Genomic DNA, 12,405 nt, shown 5'->3' on the forward strand with positions numbered 1-12,405 from the left:
TCAGACTCAAAAGTTTTAAAAAATGTCTTAGGAAGCTAGTACACCAGTTGTAGTATTTCAATCAAGACATCAGAAAGGCAAACATCTTCTGATCTAATATGGCATCCCTTCTCCCCACATTTTCAGTCCTTCAAGGGTTTGCTGGGCTATTCAACTTCCTCTAACTTCATGTTTTTGCTGAGAGTATAAGTAAATCCTGAAAGCTGACAGAGCACAATATGAAATCATAACTGCCCTTCTTTTCTGTGAACCAAAAATTGACTTGGTAGATATTACCAGGGCCTCCCAATATTTCCAGTCCTCTACCCCATCAGAGATGGAGGATTAGTTAGGTCCTGTCTTGGGTTAGTTATGCATATGTGTCTCTTTCAGCCAGAAACACGGGAGAGCCAGGGCACAATTCACCGGGCTCTCATTCCCGCCAGAGCAATGGTAGAAGCACATGTTGATAACGGGGGTGCCTCAGGATCAAAGCAGCCTGGAATGCTGGGCCACCACATGGAGCTTGGCTGTCCTGGACTCTCAGTGCTCTTCCCACGAGCAAAAGGGAAATTTCTGTTATGTTAACCATGGACAGTGATTTTGGTGGTGCTTGTTACTGAAGTCTAACGTAGGTCTATCCTGATTAATACACACAAAGTTTTATCTTGGGTGTTCTGTTACTTCAGTCACATCTTGTAGCAGAAAAGAGTGAAAGGAAGTGGCAGCTCTTGTGACTACATTTCAAAGGATGATAAAGTTGAGACATTCCACACGAATGCATGCTTAGGCTGCAGAGGAAAAAACAGCTACAATAGAGTATCTGACATAGTTACGTTGGAATGCCTTTGCCTTTCCTCCGTATTTTAAGTTCTGGCAAGAATATTTTTATTATTTATTTCTTTGAAGAGATGATATCTCATGAAGAGACAAGGACTATCCAAATGTCAATATATATTTTAGATAGTTGATGACTAAAAAAAAAATTGAAGGGGACCTTCAAAGCAAAAATATTTGGCAAGACCTAGTAACTCCATTTTAATGTACTTCTTTGATGATGTAATCTGCCTATTTGGTTGAGGCACAATTTTCATAAACACTTTAACTATTTCTAGAAGCTCTTAGCAGAAATAGTGCAAATCAGCATAGTTTGTTAAAAAGAAAGCCACAGGCCCCAAATGGCATCACTTAGGCCAAGTCACCAAATAGGGCTTAATACCTAATCTAACTGTAGTTTCAACCTCCCCCAGAAATATAAATTATAACCAGTCAGTCAGGAATTTTCTGATCAGTGCCAATGAAGTCATCTGTTACATGGGCCCTCTCTATCCCCAAAGGAATATGGGGTCATCTGCATGATAAGAAACCTTGCTCTTCTCCCTAGAGAAAGTGATCTTGCCAGGAACAATCCTTTTCTTCTGCTAATAACTTTCTTGCCCCACCATCTTTCCTACAGAAACCTTCCATTTTGTACAACTCCCTGAACTCCCCTCTATTTGCTAGATGGGATATGGACTGATTCATGAATCATTAAATAAAGCCTGTTAGATCTTCAGATTTACTTGGTTGAATTTCATTTTTTTTAACAAGTTCAAATATTTGTTTAATGTGCTAGCAGTACAGTAATTGCATACATCAAGTGTGAGTGGAGGGGCGCCTTGGCGGCTCAATCAGTTGAGTGCCTGTTTCTAGATTTCAGCTTAGGTCATGATCCCAGGGTCATGAGATTGTTCCCCATGTTGGTCTCCACGATCAGTGCAGAGTCTGCTTGGGATTCTCTCTCTCTCCCTCTCCTTCTACCCCTCCCCACACTCATGCACTCTCTCTCTCTCTCTCAAATGAATAAGTAAATCTTAAAAAAACAAAAAACAAAACAAAAACCCAAGCAGCATGTGTGGAGCAAGAAGAGGGTTCCCTAATTAAAGATGAGGGCATCATGGGGGCACCTGGCTGACTTAGTCAGTAGAGCATGGAACTCTTGATCTCAGGGTTGTGGGTGCAAGCCCCACGTTGGGTGTAGAGATTACTTAAAAATAAAATCTTATAAAATCTTAAAAAAAAAAAAAAGATGAGGGCATCATAGAAGGCTTCCTAGAAGAGTGGTTTCTGGAGCCCGAGCCAAGTTTAAAACTGTAAGTATTTCTAAAGAGAATTATTGGATGGCATATGCTGTACCAGGAAGGAAAAAGAAAATCACTGAATTTCAGTTGGAAAACAAGATAAAAGAATGAACTCTGAGGTTCTATTGTCTTCAAAAGATAAAGTCGCCAGTCAAGACAGAAGCCCCTGTGGCCCCCTGGATATAAACATGTGGGTTTAGTGGTGACTCTGCCACTGACCTATCGTGCAAATCTAGGCAAGTCACTGAGCAGTTTCAAACTTCTCATTAATAAATACCCTTTGAAGTCAATTTGAAATGCCTCCCAAAACAGACACTAAGTTTGGTTGCCTCTCTGTAGTCTGCTGTTTATAGGAGTACTGACCTTAAAATATCTCCAGTCTTTAGAACACTTCCCGGTCTCCAAATTAACATTCCAACAGGGGAACACTAAATATCAAATTTCAGCAAAGTGAAAGTTTAGGTTCCTACTTTTTCTATTAGTAAATTAATTGACTAACATTTACAGAGTATTAGGCATAACGTAGGTATAATGTACTATATCAGCTAATGATATTTAAACAACATACAATAGGCTTTTTAAAAAAATAAAATAAAACAGCTCCCTCTCAGGGGCACCTGGCTTGGTCAGAAGAGCATGTGACTCTTGATCTCAGGGCTGTGAGTTCGAGCCCCACATTGGGTGTAGAGATTACTAAGAAAAAAAAAACTTAAAAAAAGCCCCCAGTTCCCTCTCCACTTGAATCTTTGGTATAAGACAGGACATAACTTTGGGATAAGACATGAAGAGAGAGGACACCCTTGTGGGCTCCTACAGTCAGGGAGGGGCATGAGGGTGTGACATTGTCACCAGTTAGACCCCGAGACCTGGCCTTTACTGCCCATCTGCTTGTACACTTTGTCTTATATTTTTCCCTAAGCTCTTCTTTCCAGTTTTCCCCTTAACTCAGAGACGTGAATCCCCCAAACCACCCCTCCAGGTGAAGGCTTCTGCCCTCACAAGACCTCCTGCTGGCCCAGACCACCCAGATCATTTGAGCTAAACCTGACTTGAGCCTGCGCAGACGGACCATGGAGTGACCTCTGGAATGACCTACAATGACCTTTACGTCATTCTAATATGAACATTTCTGCCCGAAGAGGAGCCTCAGCCTCATTTACATAGCACACGAGATCGGCATATGCATGCGACCTTCTGCCTGCCTCTCCGTAGGATGACAGGGCTTCCCCAGCTAAATATGCATCCCAACCCCAAACAAGGGGAGCCCATGCACCCTCTCTCTGGGAGTCATGGCCTCAGAAGTCATTCTCCAGGATCTCCTCATTTGCTGCAAATGAAAGTTTTCTTTGTGGGGCAACTCAGCCTGGTGCCTGACTCACCAAGGCGTGGACTCCTGTTGGTTCGGTTACAACAGCAGCTCACTTTACGACAGAGGTGGATTGGGGCAAGGTTTAAGGGCTAAAAGATGAGAAAAGAGTGTCAGATGAGGAACTGTTCCAGAAATGAAGGAAAGGGCCTGAGAGGGCAAAGAGGAGGCCGGTATGCGCAGAGCAGAGACTTCACGTTAGAGAAAAGGCGAACGAGCCCCATGGAGTCTCCCTGTTCCCTTCGTAGGAATGCACTTGACACATAGTAAACGTTCAGTACGTATTTGCTGAGCGACAGACAGAGGCCCTGAGTGTTAGCATACAAACTGGAACTCTTCTCTGAAAGCAAACAAGGCCAATGGAAGACTGCTGAGGAGGTAGCGTCAAGATGGAAGCTTCAGTTTGGGGAGGATCCATCTGGCGGCCACAGTAGCAGGAGCCTCACAACCAGTATTTGCACGTAGAGAGGTAAAAACATTTCATGGCTCACAATTCTCATAGTAGAAAAGGAATAGTTTACAACTGCTAAGGAGATCTGGACTTAACTTTTCAAGTCAGATTTCCCACATAATTCTATTCCCCATAGTTAACTTTCTGAATGTCCCTTCTAAAAGGGCAACAGGCTGTGATTCTGGGCCCTCTCATCCTGTCTGGAGGCATAACAAATGCCAAAAGAGCTGAGGCTTGAGTTTCCTAACTAAACAAAGAGTAAACTTCTCAATGACTAATTGTATTGTTAAACTTGAGCACTCTAAAGAAAAAGATAAATTAAGAAAAATACGCTGTAGTAAAGTATTGTTTAAAACATTGGTTTTTTTGTTTTTTTGTTTTTTGTTTTTTTTGGAAGGCAAATCTTTTGTTTGAAAGGCATCTTGGCATAATAGGAGCCAAAAAATCCACCTGAAAAGTTCAGAGATTAGTTTATCTGAAGGCACTGATTGCTTAATAATCATTTAATGTTCAAAGTTCCTTTTAGGCTTTGTTTTGAGAGGGCAGAACTATCTAGGTAGTGCTAACCACTGGGGAATTCAACTGCAAGAATCACTCTCCGTATGCAAATACGTCTCTGAAGGGGTTTTTTAGAATAACGCAACACACCCCCGTTTGGAAACTGTATTTGCATATAACCACATGCCAAAACCCCTAGTAAATTAAGACTGCCTTCTTGCATGGTTTGTTTTGAGATAACATGATGGGAAAAGAAAAAGATGCTTCTGTTCTTTCTTAACAACATAATTAGGCATCTATCTATCTATTTTTAAAGATTTTATTTATTTATTTGAGAGAGAGACAGAGAAGCAGAGCACAAGCAGGGGGAGGGGCACAGGGAAAGGGAAAAGCAGACACCCCAGTGAGCAGGGAGCCTGATGCAGAGCTCAGAGCAGAGCTCGATCCCTCCAGGATCATGACCTGAGCGGAAGGCACACGCTTAACCACTTAACTGACTGAGCCACCCAGATGCCCCAGGCCTTCTTTTATTTATTTATTTTTTTAATGATTTTTTATTATATTATGTTAGTCACCATACAGTACATCCCCGGTTTCCGATGTAAGGCTCGATGATTCATTAGTTGTGTATAACACCCAGTGCACCACGCAATAAGTGCCCTCCTTACTACCCATCACCGGCCTATCCCATTCCCCCACCCCCCTCCCCTCTGAAGTCCTCAGTTTGTTTCTCATAGTCCATAGTCTCTCATGTTTCATTCCCCCTTCTGATTACCCCCCCTTTCTTTATCCCTTTCTTCCCCTACCGATCTTCCTAGTTCTTATGTTCCATAGATGAGAGAAATCATATGATAGTTGTCTTTCTCTGCTTGACTTATTTCACTTAGCATTATCTCCTCCAGTGCTGTCCATGTTGTAGCAAATGTTGAGAACTCGTTCTTTCTGATAGCTGAGTAATATTCCATTGTATATATGGGCCACATCTTCTTAATCCAGTCATCTGTTGAAGGGCATCTTGGCTCCTTCCACAATTTAGCTATTGTGGACATTGCTGCTATGAACATTGGGGTGCATATGGCCCTTCTCTTCACTACGTCTGTATCTTTGGGGTAAATACCCAGTAGTGCAATGGCTGGATCATAGGGTAGCTCAATTTTTAACTTTTTAAGGGACCTCCACACTGTTTTCCAGAGTGGCTGTACCAACTTGCATTCCCACCAACAATGTAGGAGGGATCCCCTTTCTCCACATCCTCTCCAACAATTGTTGTTTCTTGCCTTGTCTATTTTTGCCAGGCCTTCTTTTAAAAGAACAATCACCTGAAGATATTTTTAACTCCAAAAGAAGTCAAACAAAAGTCAAACATGTAAGTCAAACATGGCTCAACTCCTCTTACCAGACCATAGCATTAAACAAACACCCACTAGCCAATAAATTTTATGAGAAGTAATTCTTAGCCATACTTAAGCTTATGTTTACTTTTTACCCATACTTGAGCAGGACTTATATCCACTGCAGGGCTATGCATGCTTTTTCAGGTATCCTTCCATGGATCCTGCTCCTTCAATCCCAGATTCAGGTAAGCACTTAACATTAACTACCTCTCGGAAAAAATTTAAGAACAGTTCATCCTCAACACCAGCATTTCAGTCTGAAGCTCAGAAGCTGTGTGATTCCATACCCAGGTAATGATCAGTACTGTTTCCCCACACTTTCTTCACTAAACTTCTTTATATAATTTGTTTAGGCCTGTTACCTATACAACTTGGCCAAATCAAATGGAAAATCCCTACAAGCAGGGACCACAACTCGTATCTCTACAGCCCTTTGTTTAATATTCTGCCCCAAGAGGTTTTGGATGCTTAACAGACATCCGTTTGTTATTCATTCAACCACAGATACTTGTTGAATGCCTACTCTGTACTAGGTACTGTTTTAGATGCTAAAGGAGTGAGCAGGAAACAACGCAAACAAAAAAATCTCCTGGCCCCCTGCAGCTTATTTCCAGATGAGCAAAAAACAAAGATACATAAAGTGTGTGAGTGATGATAAGTGATGTGGAGACAAAGAAAGCAGGAAAGGGGAATAAGGAGCATGGGGGTGTCAATTTTTAAAAGGTGGTCAGAGTGGATAATAGTTAAAAACACAAAGGAAGTGAGGAAGCAAGCCTCAGTGTTACCTGCAGGAAAAATGTTCCTTGTGTGTCCCAGGAGGCCAATGTAGCCGGAGTGGAGCAAACAAGAAGAAAGTGAGAAAAGCCATGTAGGACTTTGGGGTTTACTGTGAGATGGGAAGCTACTGAAGGGTTCTGAACAGGACAATGACACAATATCCTTTGCATGGAGACTTCAGCTCACTGGCCACTGTGCTTAAAAGTGACTCGAGGAGGGCAAGGGCTACCAGTAGCAGGGAGCCCAGTTAGGAGGCTGCTAAAATTATCCAGTGGGATCTGATGGTGGTTTAGACCAGGATGGTGGTGGCGGCAGTGGTAAGAAGAGGCCAGATTATTAGATAGAGCCTCAAGGCAGGGTCAACAACATAGACTGAGAGACAGGATGTGGTTTGTGAGAGAAAGCAAAAAGTCACAGAAGACTAATATTTTTGGCCTGAACAAATGAGGGATGGGGTTGCCCTTAGCCAAGATGGGGAAACACTTTCTCTGAGGGAAGCATTTCTGGGCTGTTAAGTTGGAGACATCTGTCAAGTAGGCAAATAGAAGAGATGGTGCTGATGTTGGAAAGAGAGACCCAGGCTAGCAACGTGGCAGTTATGAGCATGTAGACGGAACTGACAAGATAGTGGGTAGAGCAAGTAAACAGAAGGAAGAGGTCTGCGGACTAATCCCAGGGGTACTTGAGGAGGTCAGAGAGATAAAGAGGAACCTACAAGAAGAGAAGAAAATAAAGAGTGTAAGTTCTAGAAGTAGAGAAAGTGCTTCGAGGAGGAAGGAGTGATCAACTGTATCAAATAAGAGGAAACTGAGAACTGACCATTGGATTCAGCCTCTGTGACCCTAGATGAGAGGTATTTTAACAGAGCAGTGGGGGGTGAAAGCTTGATTGGAGCAGGTTCCAGGGAGAATGGAGGGCCTGGAATATAAATAGCCCTTTTACAGAATCTTAAAGGGAACAGAGAAATGGGGTGGTAACTTAGACTAAAAGTAAGATCTAGAGAGAAGACTGTAAGATGGGAGAAATTCCATGGTCGTCGAAAGAACACAGGCTGTACTCCACTTTCGGGGAGGGGAAGCATCACTCTTCACTCCTTAAGTGTGGGCTGCATGCAGAGAGGGGAAAAGCAAGAGTATCAGCGTAGAAAACCGACAGACGCTGTCTCAGCTCTGGTTAACATCAACAGTGCAAAGTCATGTCAACGGCGGGTCCCCCTCATGTGATGAAAATGGCGCTTCACCAAGGCAGTCTGCCTCTCAAAAATCCATAACCTCAGTCTAATCATGAGTAAAACATCAGTCAAATCTCAGTCAAGAGACATTCTACAAAATGGTAGACCAGTACTGACCAGTACTCCTCAAAACTATCAAGGTCATCAAAAACTAGAAAAGTCTGAGAAACTATTACAGCAAAGAGGAGCCTAAGGATACATGATGACTACATGTAATCCCCAGATGGGATCCTGGGAGAGAGAAGGGGTGGGGGCTAGGAAAAAATGAAGAAATCTGAATAAAATACGGACTTTAATAAAAATATAATGATATCGTAACAAATATACAATGTACCAGACTAACGTAAGATGTTAATAACAGGGGAGCTGAGTGCAGAGTACATGCGAAAGATATAAAAGATGAGAATTTTTTGTGTAATCTTCTAAAGTTTTCTATAAATTTAAAACTGTTCTAAACAATAACGTCTATTTAAACATTCTTTTAAAAAAGGACATGGGCTCTGGAGTCTGACCATCTGATTAGAATGCTAGTCTGTGCTTTACTAGACTGTGACTTGAATTAAGTTACTTAAATTCTCTGAGAGTCAGTTTCCCTATCTATAAAGTGGAAATAAGAAAAGTACCAACCTCACGGAATTTTTGTGATAAATGACAGAATCCATGTGAAGTTCTTAGCACAGAGTGTCTGGCAAATAGTAAGCACTCGATAGATGGCAGCTATTATTATTATTATATTATTTTGATTCTTTATTGAATATTCAAAGACACATTTAATGTGACTTTATATTTAATTTGATTTAGGTGATTAATAATTTCTCTGATGATTTTATTTCCTTTTTGGAGAGGAAGGAAATTGCATACAACCCATTAACAGACTACCTATAAAAGGATTTCTTTCTCAGCGTATCGTAAGTGTTGAAATGTGTCATGGGGTGACACATTTCCAAATGTGTCCAAATAATTTAATTCGAATACCACCCTATGGTAATGTAATGAAATGACTTGTCACCAGGGGCTCTGTGACCCCGTCTGTAAGGTAGTATAAGATAAATAACATTTTCCGTTTGGGCTCCTCCTTTCATTACAAAGCCATAAAATCATCATCAACCAGAGACTGTATTATCTTGTGATTTACTATTCCTATAACCATATGTGATAAAAGTGATTTGAAGAATAATATGTAGACTATGCTTAAAGATAAAAAAACAACTACGGGGAGAAGTGAAAGAGTGTGGTTATTATTAAGATGCTACTCAAGAAGAGAATTGGCCTAAGCAATGGCTCCCAAACCAGGTGTGCATCAGGCTCAGCTCGGCAAACAAACAGAAAGATGCTGGACCCTTAAAGCAGACCTTCTGAATCAACAGCTGTGGGGGTGGGGCCTAGGTATTTGTATCTTTATTTTTTTAAAAAAGGTTATTTATTTGAGAGAGAGAGAACATGAGTGGTGGGGGGTGGGTGATAAAGAGCAGAGGGAGAAGGAGAAGCAGGCTGCACATGAGCAGAGAACCTGATGTGGGGCTCGATCCCAGGACCCTGAGATCATGACCTGAGCCAAAGGCAGACGCTTAACCGATTGAGCCACCCAGGTGCCCTGGCATTTGTATGTTTAAAAGACTGCACAGATGATTCCAGTTTGCGAACGACTAGGCTGCCGTATGATCTACCTTTGTTGGAGCTGCCTTTGCAAATACAGTCTGATAGTCACCATCATCAGGAATCATACTCAGCTTGAGACAGTCTTACCTATCACTATTGCAGTTGTTTTCTACATGGAGTTTTGGACACTCTGTATCTTCAGGCTCTCTGCTGTCCTGAGCATAAAAGGAGCTGGATCCCTGATTCAGTCCTCCAGCACTCTCCCCTTCATTCTCTAAGGTCAATTTTCCCTCCCTGCACCACTTCCCGTCTTTCTCCTTTCACCGTGCTAGTAGGAAAACTCAGCATATTTAACATGGGCAGTTGCCCTCAACCACCCTGAACTGAGTCAGGCTTCCCTTCTGGCTGAGCCAATAATCCATGAAGCAGCTGCTCTGTTCTAGGTCTCCTTTCAGAGCTATGTAGTCTAGCTACGTGCACAGTAAATTATAGCTAGGGAATCGAGGAACAGACATTTTACATTCTTCCCTTGTGAAAGAATAGACAAAGGAATAATGGCCAGACTATACATGAAAATGGAAATGTAACCCACAACAGGCATCAACCAGTCCAGGATGCCAATCTACTAGATACAGTAACCAGTCCGGGAAGTCATACTAGCACCTGTAGCAGCTAGTCCCAGAAGCCAAACTATAATCCCTGTAGCAATCAGTCCCAAATAGTTAGGACTTAATGAACAACTGCCAGCTTCCCTGATTTCTTCAGAACCATCTGGAAAAAACCAAATATACACCCTCAACAGTTACGTGGAAATGCCCCCCTGCTAGTTAGCCTGTCCGTAGCTAACTGCCTCCAATAATGGCAGACCTGAAGCCTTCTCTTTTTTTCCACTCTAAAGCTTCTCCAGTCCTCGCTTGCCTTTGGGTCTCTGTCAAATGCAAGTGATGTGGCTGACTCCCTTGCTTTGAATAAATAGCCTTTGCTTGTTCTCATTGGGATGGTCTTCATTTATTTCTACAACTAGAAAAATGGGGCTGCATGTTTGAAATGGCTCACCGGCTTGTTCTTTCATGGCTGAAATGAATGTACTTTAGAGAGGCTAGGAGATGTAGCAGAAAGCAGAGCAGTCAGTACTTGTGAACTTAAGGAAGTCATTAATGTAGCATGGCTGTGGGTAAGGGCACAGGCAGTGGATCCAAAGTGCCATGGTTCGAATCCTGGCTCTGCTACTCCTTAGCTTTGTTAATTTGGGCAAGTGTAACTTAACTAATATGTACCACAGTTTCCTCATCTGATAACATATTGGTGATAATAGCATCTGCCTCACAGGGCAACTGTTAAGTGCTGTATGAGACAATCCATGTAAAGTGTGAATGTCTGGATTTCAATGCCGAGAGAGAGAGAGAGAGGGGGGGGGGGAGAGAGGGAGAGAGAGAGAGAGAGAGAGTGCAGCAATACTGGGCTGGACTTCCTGAAAAGCAGCAGTGACATGGGACTGAGGACTAACTGCCCCTCTTAGATGGGGCATACGCTTTTCCATTTTCTGTCTTCATCCTGCTTTACTCATTTATGATAGCCACCTGGCCGCATTGACTACCTGTGGACTGAAATAAAGACATTCTTCTCTCAAGAACGTGGTGATTCTAGGAAACCAATGGGTGCTAAAACTGCCCACGTCCTCCATATCAAAAAGACCTGGTGTGGGAAGGATCTTATCCCTCAAATGAATACTCTATGTTTTCCAGAAGTCAAAGAGTCAAGTATTCTTTTCTGACATTTTTACATAAGGGTTATACTTTAGAATTACAGAGCTTATAATATATAAACCATTCTTTTTCACTTTTTTATTAAAATTCAATTAGTTAACACGAATGTATTATTGGCTTCTGAGGTGGAGGTCAGTGATTCATCAGTTGCATATAACACCTTGCGCTCATTATATCACATTCCCTCCTTAATGTCCATCACCCAGTTACCCCATGCCCCCACCTCCCTCCCCTCCAGCAATCCTGTTTGTCTCCTATGATTAAGACTATGGACTCTGGGAAACAAACTGAGGGCTTCGGGGGGGGGGGGGGATTGGGACAGACTGGTGATGGGTAGTAAGGAGGGCACGTATCGCATGGTGCACTGGGTGTTGTACGGAACTAATGAATCATCGAACTTTGCATCAGAAACCAGGGATGTACTGTATGGTGACTAACATAATATAATAAAAAAAAACATTAAAAAAAAAAAAAGAGTTTCTTACGGTTTGTCTCCCTCTCTGATTTCATCTTGTTTTATTCTTTCCTCTCTTTCCCTATGATCCTCTGTTTTGTTTCTTAAATATACCTAGAAGCCCAATGCCACATTCCACAAAGTGTGACCATATTGTTCATCAACAACAAAACTTTTTCTCATAGGTCTTCTGCTATTCTTGCTTAAAAAAAAACAAAGGCTATTTCAGAGAATTAAGGCTAAGTTGTTTTGAAATGATTGTGTTTATTTTCAACTAACATTAAATGTGTCGTCATGGAAGATCAAGTCTAACAAAAATGCCTGTACTTAACAAAACAAAGATTTTTTTCCCCTGAATTATTTCCGGTGATCACACTCAAGACTTCTAAAAGGCAGTTGCTCAACTACTCAATGACTGCTTAAAATGGTTTTAAAGGCAACTTTCTTGATTGAAATAAAAAGACATCATCTAGCTAAAACCTTCATGTCACAAATTGGATAAATAAGCAAGAAATACTTAATTAAGAAAACTGGAAGCTACATTAATGACAAATAGTATTTTACTTTAGCATTTCACCTGAAATTTAACTAAGATGGGCACTTGGAAGTGCACCGAAAACACCAAGGGATAAATTTAAAGGCATAAATATATTTTAATAAAAGAATTATATTCTAGGGTAATTTTGCAATAAGAAGACATCACATAGGCGTTCTGATTTAAAATATTCTGAACCAAGCAAGGCGGGAACAGTTGATAAAGATCTCATGGT

At 41.6% G+C, this 12,405-nt stretch overlaps 1 protein-coding gene across 2 annotated transcripts in view; it reads right to left on the bottom strand.

Annotated features, from left to right (window-relative positions):
- The window catches only part of IRAK3 (interleukin 1 receptor associated kinase 3), a 61,083-nt gene that overhangs the window by 34,673 nt on the left and 14,005 nt on the right, over positions 1-12,405 (bottom strand). The window lies entirely within an intron of this gene.

This window comes from Ursus arctos, unplaced genomic scaffold (genome assembly GCF_023065955.2).
Source record: "Ursus arctos isolate Adak ecotype North America unplaced genomic scaffold, UrsArc2.0 scaffold_21, whole genome shotgun sequence".
Taxonomy (NCBI): Eukaryota; Metazoa; Chordata; class Mammalia; order Carnivora; family Ursidae; genus Ursus; species Ursus arctos.